Source organism: Monodelphis domestica, chromosome 6 (genome assembly GCF_027887165.1).
Source record: "Monodelphis domestica isolate mMonDom1 chromosome 6, mMonDom1.pri, whole genome shotgun sequence".
NCBI lineage: Eukaryota > Metazoa > Chordata > Mammalia > Didelphimorphia > Didelphidae > Monodelphis > Monodelphis domestica.
The window spans coordinates 287299604-287316271 of NC_077232.1; the positions used below are offsets into that span (position 1 = coordinate 287299604).

The window sequence follows — 16668 nt, forward strand, 5'->3', positions numbered from 1 at the left end:
TATGTTCAAATCAGTGTTTCATTTTCATCAAGTTTTAAAATATAAAATTATCAAACATGGAATTGAGTGGTAATACTTATATTTGTGACACTAACTCTGATCCAGGAGTGGTGGTCCATTTTTCTGAAGGACAGACCTGTGCTGCTTGCTGCATTCAAGAAAGGAAATGTGACTTCTTTTTTTCCCCTCTTGTCACTTTTTTCTTTAATGTTTTATCTTTGTTTTATTTTAATAACAAATTACCACACTTTCCAAAGTTATATGATTCATGTTGTCTCCCTCTTTTTTCCCTCCCTCCTCCCAGAGTTGACAAGCAAATAAATCTGAATTAAATATGTATTTTCACACAAAACCTATTTCCATATTATTCATTTTTATAAGTGAATAATCTTATAAAATCAAAACCCCAAATAATATACCCAAATAAACAAGTGATAAATCACATGTTTTCATCTGCATTTATACTCCAACAGTTCTTTCTCTAGAGATGGGTAGCATGTGACCTAATGGAATGCTTAGTCCAAAGCAGCATACCTGCATATAATTGAGATTCTTGAAGGACCTTTTTGGAAGAGAGCTTAAGAGGAAAGAGACAGGATGAGAGAGAGGAGAATTACTTATCCTATTTCTTTTCCTCCTGGGTGCAACTGAGATTTAATGTCCCTCTTATCCAAAGAACTCGTTTACTTTTCAGTGTAGACACTGATTTCTGTTTGCTATCATGCTTGTGCAAATGGTTTTATTCGTTTTTTGCTATTCATGATGGTCTTTTGTATGAACTGCATTTAGTGGAAAGGGGCTGAATTGGCAAGCATAAACTCTTCCCCCTTAAGAATAATCAGACAAGAAGCTTTTCATTCTTAATCCTTTGGAATCATTTCTCTACTCTAAAGATAGTTGAGGAATAGCAGATAGATATAATTCTAGCCTAATTCTCTTGGAGATAGAAGAGGTCATTCAACTTCAGCACTCTTGATCTGGGCCTACTGTTTCTCAACTAGGCTTCTAGTGGCATAGAGAATATTTGATAGAATTAAAATAACAGCTTATTTGGAGAAACAAAAGAATAAGAATCTCAAGAATAAAAATGGGGAAAAGGAATGGTAGGCAGGTTTGCCTTCACTAGGTCTTAAATTATAAAGCAGTAACCATCAAACATATTTGTTACTAGTTGAAAGGTTAAAAATAGATCTGTGGAACAGATGAGTAAAAATAATCAAGTGAACCTCATGGTGAAGTCTTTGACAATTCAAACACACAAATCATTGGAAGAAGGAGTCTGATTTCAAGAAAACCTTTTAGAAAAACTAGAAATCAGTTTGGCAAAAGATAGAGGTAGAAAACTCAGGACTGAAAATAAAATGAAATTGAATTTTCAAAAATTCATATGTCTTGCTTTCAGATCGTAAATCTAGACAGAACCATTTTTGTATTATTGGTGGATGACCTCTTTTTTTTGATTCCACTGAGTAGATCCTTAACTTTATTTCCTTAATTTTTGAATTTTGCCACTTTTCTAATAGCCATTTGTATGTAGTCCTCCATAGACAACTGAAGTAAGGTCAGGCTGGTTAAATGAAACAAGATGCACGTATCTGAATAACATTCTGTTTGGGGGATTTCCCCAAGTTCTCATTTTTATTTCCACTTGCTTGTGGTCCAGCTCCGTGAGTATCACATATACTTCTTGCACCCTTTTTTTGTTAATTATTAATTACTTGGCCTTCAGAAAAGGGTGTCTGCATGTGCATTAGTTTCTCCTGGTTTACAAGTATAAACTGAATTCGTCATTGCTGGAGCTGCTACCCTTTGGTATACAGCATTCACCTTAATATTGGCCAAAATATGTCAGTGAATTATTGTCAGTCCACACTTGGAGTTTTATCCCAGGTACATTATATAGTCCCTGAACTTGTAAGTGGCAGCCTACTTCAGAGTAGAAAAAAACTCCAGCTCGTGGATGGAGGAATAGGTGTCACTATCAGTCAAACCTATGTTGGTCTCTGGTGACCAGAAATCTCTAGGCTGGAATTTCTATGCAGCAAAAAAGGGTTAGTTTGGTCTGCTTTGGAACACTGGTGCATTTGTCAGTCAGTTTATTAAGTATTTAAAGACTTTCATCTTCTATGGTATAGGGAGGGAAGAGGAGCATTAAATTAAAAAATAAATAAATAATATAAAAAAAGACCTTTACATTTGTCCTTTCATTGGGCTCTAAAAAGCTTTCTTTGTTGGTCTTAAAACACTGTATTTCTCAGCCCTTCTGCTTCTAAATCCTTTTAATCATATATAAATAAAGGAGCTCATGTAATAGTGTAGCAATAGTAGCATTATTCTTAATACATTTTCCCACAAAATTGCTATATCCTAGAAAAGTCCTTAAATCTAGAAGATTCTATTGGTGTGGTATCCAGAAGTATATCTACCTTCTCTAGATCAGTGCTCACAGTTAGTTGTGGCAAGTGATCCAAATAAGTGGATACGTGATTTTTAACAGCTTCAAAACATTTTCCTCCAGCCAATTCAGCACTTTCTTCAGTCTCTTCTCATGTTCTTCTAGCATGTTTCCAAAGACAATGATGTTTTCAATTCTTCCAAGCAGTACATGTCCTTAAGAACACGTCCTCAAGTATTTTCCTCAACAGCTTTTGGACTTTCAACATGGTGGGCAGCACATGAGCAAATTAGTGAAACCCAACTGGACAGATGGTTAATTTAAATTATTTATCTCTTACTATCTCTTCTTTTAGGACATTGCTAATGATATGTAGAAATGCTGGTGATTTATGTGGGTTTATTTTATATCCTGGTACTTTACTAAAATTATTGATAGTTTCAATTAAATTTTAGTTGAATCTTTAGGATTTCTATATACATATGTATATGTATATATATATACATATATGTATATATATATATATTTGCAAAAAGAGATAGTTTTATCAAAATATTGCCCATTTTGATACCTTTGATTTTTTCTTCTCTTATTGCTATTGTTAGCATTTCTGGTACAATATTAAATAATATTGGTGATAATAGGCACCAGTGTTTTATTCCTGATCTTATAGGGAAGGCTTTTAACTTATCCACATTACAGATAGTTTTTGTTGTTGGTTTTAAGTATGTTTCTTATTAGTCTAAGGGTAAATCCATATTTATACCTTTGCTTTCAAGTGTTTTTTTTTTAATTTAAAAAAGTTTTTTAAATAAAACTCCTTACCTTCCATCTTAAAATCAAACTGTGTATTGGTTCTAAGGCAGAAGAGGGGTAAGGGCTAGGCAATGGGGGTCAAGTGATTTGCCCAGGGTCACATAGCTGGGAAGTGTCTGAGACTATATTTGAACCTAATGTATTGTCCCTGTTTATCTTTTTAATTAGATTTATTTCAGCTTAGCCTGGTCTGAAATCATTATTGTTACCCCTGCTTTTTAAAAAAAATCATGTGAAGTAAAATATATTCTAATCCTCCATTCCTCTATTTTTACTCTATGTGAGTCTTTAATTTTTTAATGTGTTTCTTGAAAACAACATATTTTTAGGTTTTGATTTTTAATCTGTTTTGCTATATGTTTTCATTTATGGATGAATTTATCCCATTCACATTCAGAGTTATAATAATTAGTTATGCATTTCCCCTCTATTCTATTTTTCTTCACTGTTTTTCCTTGTTTGTCACTCTTTATCTTATTTCTCTTCAGAAATCTAATTTTCCTCTGACCACTACCTCCCTAATACTACTCTTTCTTTAGGCCTACCTTTATTTTCTTCCCCCACCTTATAAAGTTCCTTCCCTTTACTCCTTCCTTACCTTCATAGTTGTTAATCTATTTGTCTAAGAGTCCCTCCTCTGTACCTTTCTTTCTCTTATTTATTAATATAAACTTCTCTTATTCCCTTCCTCATCTTGTCCTTTGTCCTCTGTTTTCTTAATCTACACACTATTCCAATATTCTTTCTATCTATCCCTTGACCTTTTATCTCCTTTTAAGTTAATTAAAATGTTGCTCATCCTATCACTGAGATGTGATGAGAATAAGGTATTAGCATTACCATCCCTCTATCTTTCACTATATTTCTTTTATTCGTGCCTCTTTTATATGAGTATTCCAGTTTATACCTCCCTATCCAATTTTATTTTATTTTTTCACTCATTCTACTTTATTCAGTTCTATATCTATAACTGTTCCTTTAAACCACTCAATTATATCATTCTTAAAGTTTAAACATACCATTTTCCCCTATGAGAAGTAAACATTTTGACCTTATTAAATCCTTTAAAATTGGCCTTTCATGTTGTTTCTTTTATGTTTTTTTTCTCCTTATATGTCAAAATTTCCATTTAGTTCTGGTCTTCTCCACTCCCCAAGAATATTCAAAAGTCTTTTATTTCTTTAAATAGCCATTTCTTTTTTTTATGATGATGCTCAGCTTTGCTGGGTAAATTATTTTTAGTTGTTAACCCAGCTCCTTTGCTCTTTGAAATGTTGTATTCCATGTCCTTCATTGTTTTTAATGTAGAATCTGCTACATCTTATATTGTTTTTTATTGTATCTCCACAGTATTTAAAGTATTTCCTTGTAGTTGCTTTTAGTATTTTCTCCTTAACCAGAGCATTATAAAACTTTGCTATATTGTTTCTGTGTTTTCTTGTTGGGTTCTCTTTCAGGTGACAAACAATGAATTTTTTTTTTAAGTTCTACTTTGACTTCTAGTTCCAAAACTTCAGGGCAATTTTCTCCAAGAATTTCTTAAAGGATAGGCTTTACACTCTTTGATTATAACTTTCAGGTATTCCAAGAATTCGTTTTGTCTTTTCTTAATCTGTTTTCCAGGTCTTTCAATTTTTTCATTTTTTGAATTTAGTTTTATTATTTCTTGTCTTAAGAAGTTATCATCTTCCTTTTTCCCAATTTCAATTTTTAATGAATTATTTTAATTTGTGAGTTTAGATTTATTTTTCCAATTGGTTGAACTTTCTTCCATAATTTTCTATATTTCTTCCATTTAAAATTTTTTTTCTAATTCTTCCTCAACCTCTCTCATTTGGTTTTCAAAGGCTGAAAAGAAATAGTTTTAAAATTAATTTGAATTAAATTATTATTTAAATTAATTAACTTTAAATGAATTAAGTCTTTAAAGCTCTTCTAAGCATTCTTTTTAGGCTTGTGTCCATTTTACATTGTTCTTTAAAACCTTAGAAATGGATGCTTTAAATTTCATTATCTTCCATATTTGAACTCTGATTTTCTTTATTTACAAAGAAATTATCTGTGTTTAGGTTCTTTCTCTCTTTCTTTTTTTTTTACTCTTTTAAAATTTTTTTACTTTTTAGAGTCCCATTTTAAAATTGTCAGTTTTACACAAATTTCAAGTTCTTCTCCCTGTGTTTACATGTGACAACGTCTCAGAGTTTAATTTGTTATTGTTATTGTTTTATGAGCTCTCTGGGAGGTTCTGGTCTCTTGGTTCTTTTCATTTTTATGTTGCTGAGTCCCAGCACCACTATCAGTTTCAATATTCTTAACCCACTGAAGTTTTTTTCAGAGACTGTAAGTGTCTTCTTACCCCTCTACTCCAGAGCAGCAATCAGGAACTTTGTTCTCCCAAGGGTCACTCAACTCACTCCTTTTCTGGAACCACAGTTTGATATAGTATCTGGTCAGGGCCCGTAGGCCCAGAAGCCTTTTCTCATTCAGAATTCTCCATGAAAGAGTTCCACAACCCCACTATTTCAGTAGGCAGCGTGCCAACACTGAAGATTCAAAGAAAGACAAACAATCCCTCAAGGGATAGCCTCAGGAGTTCACATTCTAATTGGGAAGACAGCAGGTAAATAACTATATATAATAAACACAGGGCAAATTGGAGTTCATCACAGCACTAACAGTGGGGAAGAGAAAAGGAAAAGAGACTTTGAAAAGGAATGATTTCAGCTGAGTCTTGAAATAAGCCAGAGAAGCCAGAAGGGAGAGATGAGAAAGGAGAGCACTCAGAAGAGGGAATAATGTTTTCAAGGAAGTCTAAGACCCTACATTACAGACTCATAGAGGAGTGAAGTATAAGATTTAGATTAGAAAGGAAGGAAGGGGCCAGGTTGTGAATGGATTTAAAGCCAAAGAGAATTTTTTGTTTTGAATTTGGAGATAACAGAGAGCCATTGGAATTTATCGAATGGTTGATGTATGTGACTTGGTCAGATCTTTGCTATAGAACAGTGGTTCTCAATCTTTCTAATGCCATGACCCCGCAATACAGTTCCCCATGTTGCGGTGACCCCAAACCAAACAATTATTTTGGTGGCTACTTCAAAACTGTAATTTTGCTACAGTTATGATTTGGAATGTAAATACCTGATAGGCATTATGTATTTTCATTGCTACAAATTGAGAGGTTGAGAACTGCTGCTATAGAAAAATCACTTTGGAAACTTGAGTGTAGGATGGACTTGAGTAGGGAGAGACTTAAGGAAACAGAACCGAGAAGCAGATTATTATAATAAGCCAAGTGTGAGGGGATGTGAGCCTGCACTTGGGTGATAGACTCTATCTGAGGAATTGAAAACAGATTGATACTTGGAGTGATGTGGCAATGCTATTGAATTCTGGTGCAGTATCTACATGCTACACTAAGAAGAAAATTAAAAATTTGTAAAGCTACACTAATAAGAGGACAAGTATGAAATCTTATAATCTGGATTAAAAAATTCAACTTCCAAATAAAGAATAAGACAGGAATGGTTAGAGAGTAATTTACTTGAAAAAGGTCTGGAGGATTATAGTGGACTTTAAACTTAGTATGACAATGTGATATGGAAGTAAAAAGTTAATGTTTCTTTAGATGGCATTTAGAGGAATAACTGGGGCAGCTAGGTATCTCAGTGGATTGAAAGCCAAGCCTAGGGGCAGGAGGTTCTATGTTCAAATCTGGCCTCAGACACTTCACAGCTGTGTGACCCTGGGCAAGTCACTTAACCCCCATTGCGTAGCCCTTACCACTCTTCTGCCTTGGAAGCAATACACAGTATTGATTCCAAGATGGAAGGTAAGGGTTTAAAAAAAAAAGAGGACTAACTTCCATAAGTAATGTAGTTTGGTGGTGCAGTAGATAGAAAACAATTCTTGGAGTCAGGAAGACTCAATTCTGGTTCAATTCAATTCTCAGACACTTACTAGCAATGTCATCCTTTGTCTCAGTTGCTTCATCTGTAAAATGGGAATAATAATGGTACCTACCTCCCAGGTTTATTGTGAGGATCCAGTGAGTTAATAATTGTATAGTATCTGGCACATAGTAAATGATATAGAAATATTAACTATTATGATAATAAGAATCTTGAGTCTAAATCTAGATTAGACTACTAGCTTAGAAAAAAGCAGAAAGCAAGTTCCTTCACATTTATTAAGTGCTTACTATGTGTTCAGCACTGTGCATAAATATATGGTGTCTCCACAATAATTCTGGAAGATAAATGCTATTATTATCACTATTTTATCATCAAAAAAATCCAAAGCAGACAAAGGTTAAGTGACTTGCAGAGTCAAACAGTGTCTGAAGCTGGATTTGAACTCTTCCTGACTCCAGAACTTCATCTACCTTGCTGTTAGCTGCCTCTAGAAAAGAAGGCTTGGAGGCATAAATATGTTTAAGATTTGAAGGTATAGCCCATATAAGTTTGGAAGATTCTTATCCCAGCTCCTACTTTCATAGATGAGTCAAGTTCTCAGAGCAAGCCTGGCTACATATTCTCCTCACTGCTAGGAAATATCCAGGGAATCTAGGGAATATCACCCATAGCTTTATCTTCTGAGAGGAAAGGGCAGGGCAAGGCCTCTCTCAACTAAGGGAGTCATTTGCTCTAATTTTCTTCCAGATACATACCTAATTCCTGTTGAGGTACTTAGAAGGACCTCTGGAAGCCCCCAGGAAAGGGCAGGAGTAAAGCATTAGGCCTTATAGGGGTCCGTGTTTCTTGAAGGATAATTGCAGAACAGCAATCCCACCTAGTAGAAAAAGCACAACTGAGGAACAAGAAGGGCTCCAATTCCTCTTTTTGAGCTTCAGTCATCAGAGGGTTGTAGAAGCCCTTGGTGATCCCATGGGCAGTTTCCAGCACACAGGGATCAGGACCTAGAAATACTAAGACAAGGAAGAATTTCCTTGAAGTCAGTGTGAGGCCAGCTTTTGTTCACTCTGTCTTACATATGTAGTACATTTTGGTCTTAGTTAGGTTGACCAGCAGGTCCAGCAAAGTGAAGGGCTTAATGATGATAGAATGGATTCTAGTTGCTTGAAGGTCATGGAGCAGAGCCAGGAGGGAATCATAAATCTACGTTGCATTTGGCCAGTACTCTAGACCATACAAGACATCCAACGGTCTTCCCATACTTCTTGGGCCATGAAGTCTGTTGCCATTGGAGGCTTTGAACTTCTACATGGGTTGGACACTAGTGTTCTCACTGTTAAAATTAAAATTCTCTGGAAGTTGTATCTTAATTTAGAAATATTTAATAAACAATAAAAAGTGGGCCAGTAAAAGAAAATGTCTCTAGCCATATGTGTCTGGCCATTCCCTTAGTATACCTCCTCTAAAAGCCAGGTTCATAGCCAGAAACTACATATACCTTCTCCCCTTCGATACCCTGGGGGAGGGGGAAACTTCCACTTCTTTTCAGGACCCAAACTTATGCTTAGTTATATCTCTTTCCAAAGTCCCTCTGATTAGAGATCTCCAGCTTTACTCTGGACAAGAAGCAGGTCTTCTAGAGGCCAAGGAGTCATGAGGGGCAAGAGACTAGGGTCTCCTGGTACCTTTAAAATAACTTCAGAGTGTTCATACTTTGCACTATCTTTCCTTTATCTTACCAGCTTAAGTTTCCATGTTGAAGTTCACAGCCTCCAATGGCAACAGCCTTCATGGCCCAAAAAGTATGGGAAGACCCTTGGGTGTCTCGTATGGTTCAGAGTACTAGCCAAATGCAATGTAGGTGTATGATTCCCTCTCGGCCCTGCTCCATGACCTTCAGATAGATAACCATGACAGACAGATAAGCAACAGGCTTTGTTTGTTCTTAATTCAATCAGAGGATGGGTTAAATTGAAACCTAATTCAGAGAGTGGGTAGATTGTAATTTCAAACTTAATATCAGAACTCTCCCCTTTTAAAATCCAAAGTTAATCTTAGGTACCAAAGAAAAGGGTATGTGCCTAGTCCTACTATGATCATGACTATGATTAAGAGACCAAGAGACCAGGTTTAGAATGGACTTAGAAGTAGCTAGATAAAAGAGGTAGAGAGCATCATTGCAAGAATTTCTTCAGAGAAAGATTTTTTTTAATTTGGAAAATTGTATTTAATTAATTAATTTAGAATATTTTCCCATGGTTGTAAGATTCATGTTCTTTCCCTTCCCTCCTCCCACTGCCGATATGCAATTCCACTGGATTTTACATGTGCCACTGATCAAGACCTATTTCCATATTATTGATATTTGTGCTATGGTGATCATCTAGAGTCTACAGCCCCAGTCATATCCCCATCGACCCATGTGATCAAGCAGTTGTTTTTCTTCTGTGTTTCTGCTCCCACAGTTCTTCCTCTGAATGTTCTTTCTCATAAGTCCCTCAGAATTGTCCTAGATTATAGCATTGCTGCAAGTAGAGAAGTCTTCAGAGAAAGCTCTTAACAAGACAAGAAGTACTTTTTAATTGAAGGTTTGGTTTGCACACAGGCTATTTTCCTAAGAATCCCACTCCCCACCTCAATTTATACATTCATATAGGGAAGCCAAAAAGGGGGTTTTAGACTAGAGGATTAACATTTCATTTTTTTAAACCCTCACCTTCCATCTTAGAATCTATACTGTGTATTAGCTCCAAGACAGAATAGTAAGGCTAGGCAATGGGGGTTAAATGACTTGCTCAGGGCCACACAGGTAGGAAGTGTCTGAGGTCAAATTTGAACCTAGGTCCTCTCATTTCTAGGCCTAACTCTCAAACCATGGAGCCACTATAATATGTATTTCTAACATTTCTATAGAAACCAAAGATTTTTAACATACAGAGGCTGAATTACTGTTTGTCAGATATATTATAGTTTGGATTCCAGTCAGGGATGTGTTAGACGAGAGGGCCACTGAAATCTCTCCCAATTCCAAAATTCCTGTGATTCTGTATTTAAAATGACAATGGAAGTAGGGGATATTGTAAAGAAAATAATAGAAAATAGAATGAATGCAAGGGAAAGAGGCATACAGAGGAGTTAAGTAATAATAATTCAAATTTCAAGTGCCTAATAAGTCCAAGGCATTGTGCCTTGGCACTGAATATGCTTACAAAGACAAGAATGAAACAGTATTTGCACTGAGGAAACACTCTACTTGGAAGGGAAATACAATGTGTATACTGACAAGCAAATAGACATCTTGAGGAGAAAGAAATAATAATAGTGTAACTGATATAGTATTTTGAGGTTTACAGGGTAATGAGCATTTCAAATAAGAGATATATAAAAGAAATTACATAATTTGCTTTCCAGGGTCCTAGGACTGTTGATAGTGTTGGAAATCTATTAAAAAATCTTTTGGTAAATGGAGCTCCTTGTGCTTGCTGAACATCTAGTTCAGAAAATAAAATTATATCTTGTAAATGCATTACTATCTGAAGTTTCTGGGTTGAACTCTTAAGTAGAATTTTGACTATTTAGTAATGAAATCTTATAGTAGCTAAAATTTCCATTTATAAACCACTTTAATCTTAGACACCAATCTATTTCTTGGACTGAAATTTGACATTTAATATATAACAAAATTAGCTACATAGACAAACCATTTATCTAAAGATTTAATGTAGTGGCGGTGGGCTAACCACTACCCCATGGACCTGGACATGTGCTCTGGCTCCATGGGGGGATGGATGCTTAGGACTCTTCCTAATAACAGACACAACACAACAAGTCTAATTAGTCTCTTGGTCCCTATAACTGGAATATGTCAAAGAGAATTAGAGAAGCAGGAGGAGCTGTCCACATGGTAGTCTTTAAGAAAAGCTCCACCTTTTTCTCTGCCTCTCTTTTGATTGTTATCATTTAGGACTCTGCCAGCTCTCCTTTGAACTTCTAAGAAGATGTGAGTAGAGTTCTATAAGGATAATTTTAGGGTTGTGACCTAATCTAAATTAATTTTGGTTGCCAGGGAATATTCCAAATAAAATACCCAAGTCAGTTTGGAAATTTATGGTGGTTTAATTAATATAGGGGGAAGGAATTAAGGAGAAGGGAGAGGGAAAGGGTATAGGATTTCTCCCACCTGGCCTGTGCCAGAGGGAGCTTAAAGTTCTCTGCCACAAGGTTTCTGAAGAAGATTAGTGGCTTTTTAAGAGGATAGTATTTGGAAGGTAAAGGAGAAAGAACCAGCCTAAACTCTGATAGAGCTCAGTAAAGATGCCTCACCTGAACTAGGCTACTCAGCTTCCTCCAGTATGGTATCAAGGAAAACTCACTGCTAAACCTGGACAATAGCAGCTACCACCCAAGATGCCAAAACTCTCAGTATGCTCCGCCAGCCACCTCTCTGCCGCCCAAGGGGCTGGAGAGAGGAAGTGACGTGAAATATATAGACGGTTTTTACATCACTTTCCTGCATCTTACATGTACCAATGGTAGCTTAAGCTTGACTTAGGACAACCCAGGGGTATGTCAGTTGTTTCTGATTTGTCATTTGCTAGCACATGTCTGTCATAGGCCATCCTCCTAAATACTTAATCCTTAAGTATGGGTGTAGACATTCCTGTTTTTGTTAGACTAAGTAGGGTGGAGTAAGTCCTTTCAGAATTGTTCTGGATCATTCCATTGCTACTAATATAGAAGTCCTCTACATTCAATTGTGCCACATTGTATCAGTCTCTGTGTTTAAGACTCTACTGGTTCTGCTCCTTTCACTCTGCATCAATTCCTGGAGGTTGTTCCAGTTCACATGGAATTTCTCCAGTTCATTATTCCTTTGAGCACAATAGTATTCCACCACCAACAGATACCACAGTTTGTTCAGCCATTCCCTAATTGAAGGGCATCCCCTCAATTTCCAATTTTTTTGCCACCACAAACAGTGCAGCTATAAATATTTTTGTACAAATCTTTTTTCCTTATTATCTCCTTGGGATATAAACCCAGCAGTTATATGGCTGGATCAAAGGGCAGGCAGTTTTTTAAAGCCCTTTGGGTATCATTCCAAATTGCCATCCAGAATGGTTGGATCAATTTATAACTTCACCAGCAATGCATTAATGTCCCTATTTTGCCATATCCCCTCCAAAATTTATCATCTTCCTTTGCTGTCATGTTAGCCAATCTGCTAGGTATGAAGTAGTACTTCAGAGTTGTTTTGATGTGCATTTCTCTAATTATAAGAGATTTAGAATACTTTTTCATGTGGTTATTGATAGTTTTGATTTATCTGTCTGAAAATTGCCTATTCATATCCCTTGCCCATTTATCAATTGGGAAATGGCTTGCTTTTTTGTACAATTGACTTAGCTCCTTATGAGTTATTAGATCTTTGTCAGAAGTTTTTGCTATAAGGATTTTCCCCTAATTTTTTGCTTCCCTCCTAATTTTGGTTGCATTGGTTTTGTTTGTACAAAACCTTTTTGATTTAATGTAATCAAAATGATTTATTTTACATTTTGTAATTTTTTTCTAACTCTTGCTTGGTCTTTTATTTCTTCTCTTTGTGTTTCTTTCACGATGCGCAACTAACTAAACATTGATAGTAAAAGATGGACATTTCTAACCTTGGTGACTCCTTCATGACTTTAAAAAATCAAGGGTTTCTCATTTGGTGTTGGTTGTCCAGTGGATGGTACTTCTTACAACTACAGTGATAATATCACTATGAGAAACTGCTAGGAAGTTACTGCTGCTGAAAGGGCTAAGAAAACCCAAATCATGTTCTTATTGGTTGGTCAATTACACAAATAGCATTTGAAAGCAACTCTTTAGTAGTTCCATAAAGTTACTTAAATTTTTTAGAAAGAGCATAAAGATGGTGATGGGTTATTTTTTAAATGTGTTTACTAATATTTGTTTGAGTCTTTTCTACTTTAAGCATTTCTTTTAGAGGTAGAGAAAATGAATTGCTATCCTATGTCTGATTTTGATATTAAATACGTCTTCTAGAAGGGATCCTTTTATGGGAGAATCCCTTGAAATGAGCCATACCTGGAACTCTAGGTGAGAGCATAACAAAATTTTAGAAAAGCTACATTTCCCTATAACTAAATCAGTTCCCTGTGAGTTCAGAGCAGGAGTCCTTTGTGGGAGAAGGTGCTCTGAGTAATGGGTGACACTAATAAATAGACCATTAAATTTCACATATGAAAACTTGGGCTTGCTCTTTTCTAGTTCTTTCTTTGTTCTGTATTCAATATCACACTTTTCCTTTTATTTCATCATTTATGCCATTATCATTCCATTGACTAGGGTGGATACAACTTTTTCTAATTTGTCTCATATCCAGGTCTTTTGTGAATTTTAGAAGTAGCACCAGAGCATTATATACTCAATTCAGTTTGATTTGCAGTCTCATTGAGGTGGATGTTTCTACCCAAAAGACTACAACTCTATGTCTTTCCATTTTGTGAGACATTCAAATGGGAGAATTTTTATCCTCCCTAAAGTTCAACAGAAGAGGATGCACTCAATGTGCAGGAAACCTTACTACATGGGCTTTCTATCAGTTTATTCTTTTTTTGCCCATCTATTTCACTGATACATTTCTTTGTTGCCATTCAGCACTCTTTTGTAATATGTTGCAGCCTGCCTGTGCATACCTACCACATGCCCTTGGGGTCACAATCATTTTCAGTCCAAGAGTATATTGTTACATAACTAGTAGCCATAAAATACCAGTGTAAATAGGGTCTGTACACTACTATACTAACATTATTACAAAATAACTACAGCAGAGTTACAAAACAAATGATCTGAAGAGAAGGTCATTTTGACTGGGAGAATCATCTAAGATTTCTTTTAGGAAAAATGCTAATTTGAGTTCTATTGAGGGGGCAATTTTTCAACAAGCATTCATGAAGTGCCCCTTATGTGCCAGGCACTGGGCACTGATGCCACTGGGGATATAAAGACCACAACAAAAAGAATAATCTTAGCCCTAATGAAACATTCTTTCTAACAGGGAGAAGAACAAAATAAATGTACAGAGTAACTAATATGACAAAATTAGGCCCATATCTTTTAAATCCCACTCTTTAGCCTTTTATTTTTCTCTTATCAAACCCACTTTACTGTTCCCAACACAAGACAAGCCATCTTTCCTTTCTATTTCTTTGCACTGGATCTGTACTAGTCAATGAATGCTTTTTCTTCTTACCTCAGCCTCTTAAAGTCCTTAATTTAACTTCAAAAATTAGCTCAGGGGCAGATAGGTGACTTAGTGGGTGAGAGCCAGAGATGGAAGGTCCTGAGTTTAACTCTGGCCTAAGACATTTCCTAGCTTCGTGGCCCTTGGGTAAATCAATTAACTCTCATTGCCTAACCCTTAGCCTTCTACTTTGGAACCAATACTGATTATTATTATACCAATATTGATTCCAAGGCAAAAGGTAAAGGTTATTTTTAAAAATTAGCTTAACCATTACCTTCTTTTAGGGGCTTTTCCTAATCTCCCCCTGGATCTCTCCTCTCCCCAAAACAACTATTTATGTTTATTTTGATTACATATTTTGTATATGAGACAGCTTCAGGGAAGACCTAGGATTCAAGTTCTGTTTAGCCACGGATATTAGAAGCTGAGTGATCCTGAGCAAGTCATTTAACCACTTTGTGCCCCTAGACAAATCTTTATAGAACAGGTACTAGCCAGAATTGGTAGTTTCCTCACTAAGAACTCTTTATACTATTGAAATCACAGGCCTGGTACCTGTCTCTAAACGTCTATAACATATCTATATCATATATGTACGTGGATATAATATAAAGATATATAATCAATGTCTCTGTCTCTGGTCATGCAAGCTTCCTCAATAGAATGCAAACTCTTTGAGAATAAGGGATGTTTAACTTTTGTTTTTGTATTCCCAGAGCCCAGAACTGAGCCTGGTACACAGCAGGCGCCTAATAAATACTTGCTGATGAAGTACCTTGGCATATATGGGACCTTGTTGCTAAAGCATCAGCAGTCCTAAAGGTCCTTCTAGGCAGTTCCTGCTTGTCAACATGAGTTTTGAAAACCATTCATCCAAGCAGCAGCCAAGCTTAAGCTCCTTTTCAAGGCTGCCCACTTTTGAGACAAAACACGTCATAAACCCCGGTGCCCCGGCCTTGAGACTGAAGCAGAAGAAGCAAAAGAAGCAGCAGAAGGAGAAGAAGCAGCAGCAGCAGCCCCCAGCTCCCACGGCTCTTTTCCTCTCCCGCCTAGAACCTCCCCGGCACTCCCCCCCCACGTGTCAATCCACTGCCCCCGCCCCCCTCGCCTTCTTCCGAGCTGTAGCCATTGGTGCAGGCGGGCTCTCAGGCGGGCATCTCATTGGCCATTTTTGGAAGTCAGTCTCGGTGATGGTCCGCAGTCTGCTGGTGGAGGAAACTTCCTGGTGGTTGTGACGCTGAAAAGAGCCAAAGGAATCCTGAGTCTAGGCCAGAAGAGCTGTCAGTGCAGGAGTCCTGGGGCCCCCGTGGCGCTGGCGGCGGCGGCGGCGGCGGAATAGAGGGCGGTGCGCCACGGGGCGTCGCAGGTTCAGAGCGAGGCAGGCACCTAGCGCCCGCACGGCTGCAGCCGCGTTTGGGTGGCGGCGATCGGCGTGAGCCGTACTCCGGGGCGGCTTCTTCTGGCGCTGCTGCTCTTTTCGGGGTGATGAATAGGAGCTCCTCGTGCGGGTATTTGCCGCGGTCGTAGAGAAGGGGCGGGCACGGCCGGGGAGGTACGGGGGGCGTCGCGTCGCCCTGACCTTCTGCGCTGGTAACGGACCTGGAACCCCAGCCTGGCTGGCCAGGGGCATGCCTTTGGGCATGGCAGTGCGCCCAGGGAGCTACTGGCGACTGCGGGGAAAGCCTGGGCTGGGCGGGGAGGAGCCTGCAGAGGCGACGGGGCTGCTTGGACAGGCGAGACGAAAGATGCTCTCTGTAGGGGCCACCGAGGCATAGGCAAAAGTCGAGGCCTTAGCTGGGATGAGCCGCTGCGCCGCCCCCCTGCTTGGCGATGCAGTTAGTTTGGGCAGCAGCGGCCGCCCGGCCCTGGCCACCGTGGCAGGGCTGCAGCGGGCCTTAGAAGCTGCCCCCGCAGGATCTGGGTCCTCCTCTAGGCCCCAGGATGAGGGCAGGCTGAGGAGGTGGCCGCCTGTGGGCGAGCACCTCCCTCCCTGGCTCTGTCAAATTCTTTGCCAGGTCCTGAGCCACTGGGGAGTTTGAGGAAGTCTTGTACGCTAGGTTGCAGGAAAACTGGGAAGCTGTTTTGTGGTTGACAAGACTGTGGTCGTGGTTTTAGACCTGGAAAGATCCTAGGTCCGTAGCTGGAAGGGTCTTAGAGACCAATCCTCATATTTTACAGGTAGGGAAACTGAGGCTCAAGTTACGCTACTTCTCCAGGAGCAATTTAAACCCAAATCCTCTGACCCCACAGTAGTATACTGCATCCCCACGATGACCTTACACGTCTCTTTA

The 16668-nt window shown here is 38.1% G+C and overlaps 1 protein-coding gene across 12 annotated transcripts in view; it reads left to right on the forward strand.

The window, feature by feature from the left end:
* HERC3 (HECT and RLD domain containing E3 ubiquitin protein ligase 3) overlaps window positions 1–16668 on the forward strand; it is a 159138-nt gene that overhangs the window by 11143 nt on the left and 131327 nt on the right. For 3 of the 12 annotated variants that reach the window (XM_056803316.1, XM_056803319.1, XM_056803320.1), the window contains exon 1: window positions 15540–15885. The exons of 1 other annotated variant lie outside the window; for it this stretch is intronic. The gene's annotated coding sequence lies outside the window, so the exon portion shown is untranslated. Of the gene's footprint in view, window positions 1–15488; window positions 15886–16668 lie in introns of those variants that run through there. 8 more of the 12 variants (XR_008913032.1, XM_056803321.1, XM_056803313.1 and 5 more) reach the window with 5 other exon arrangements.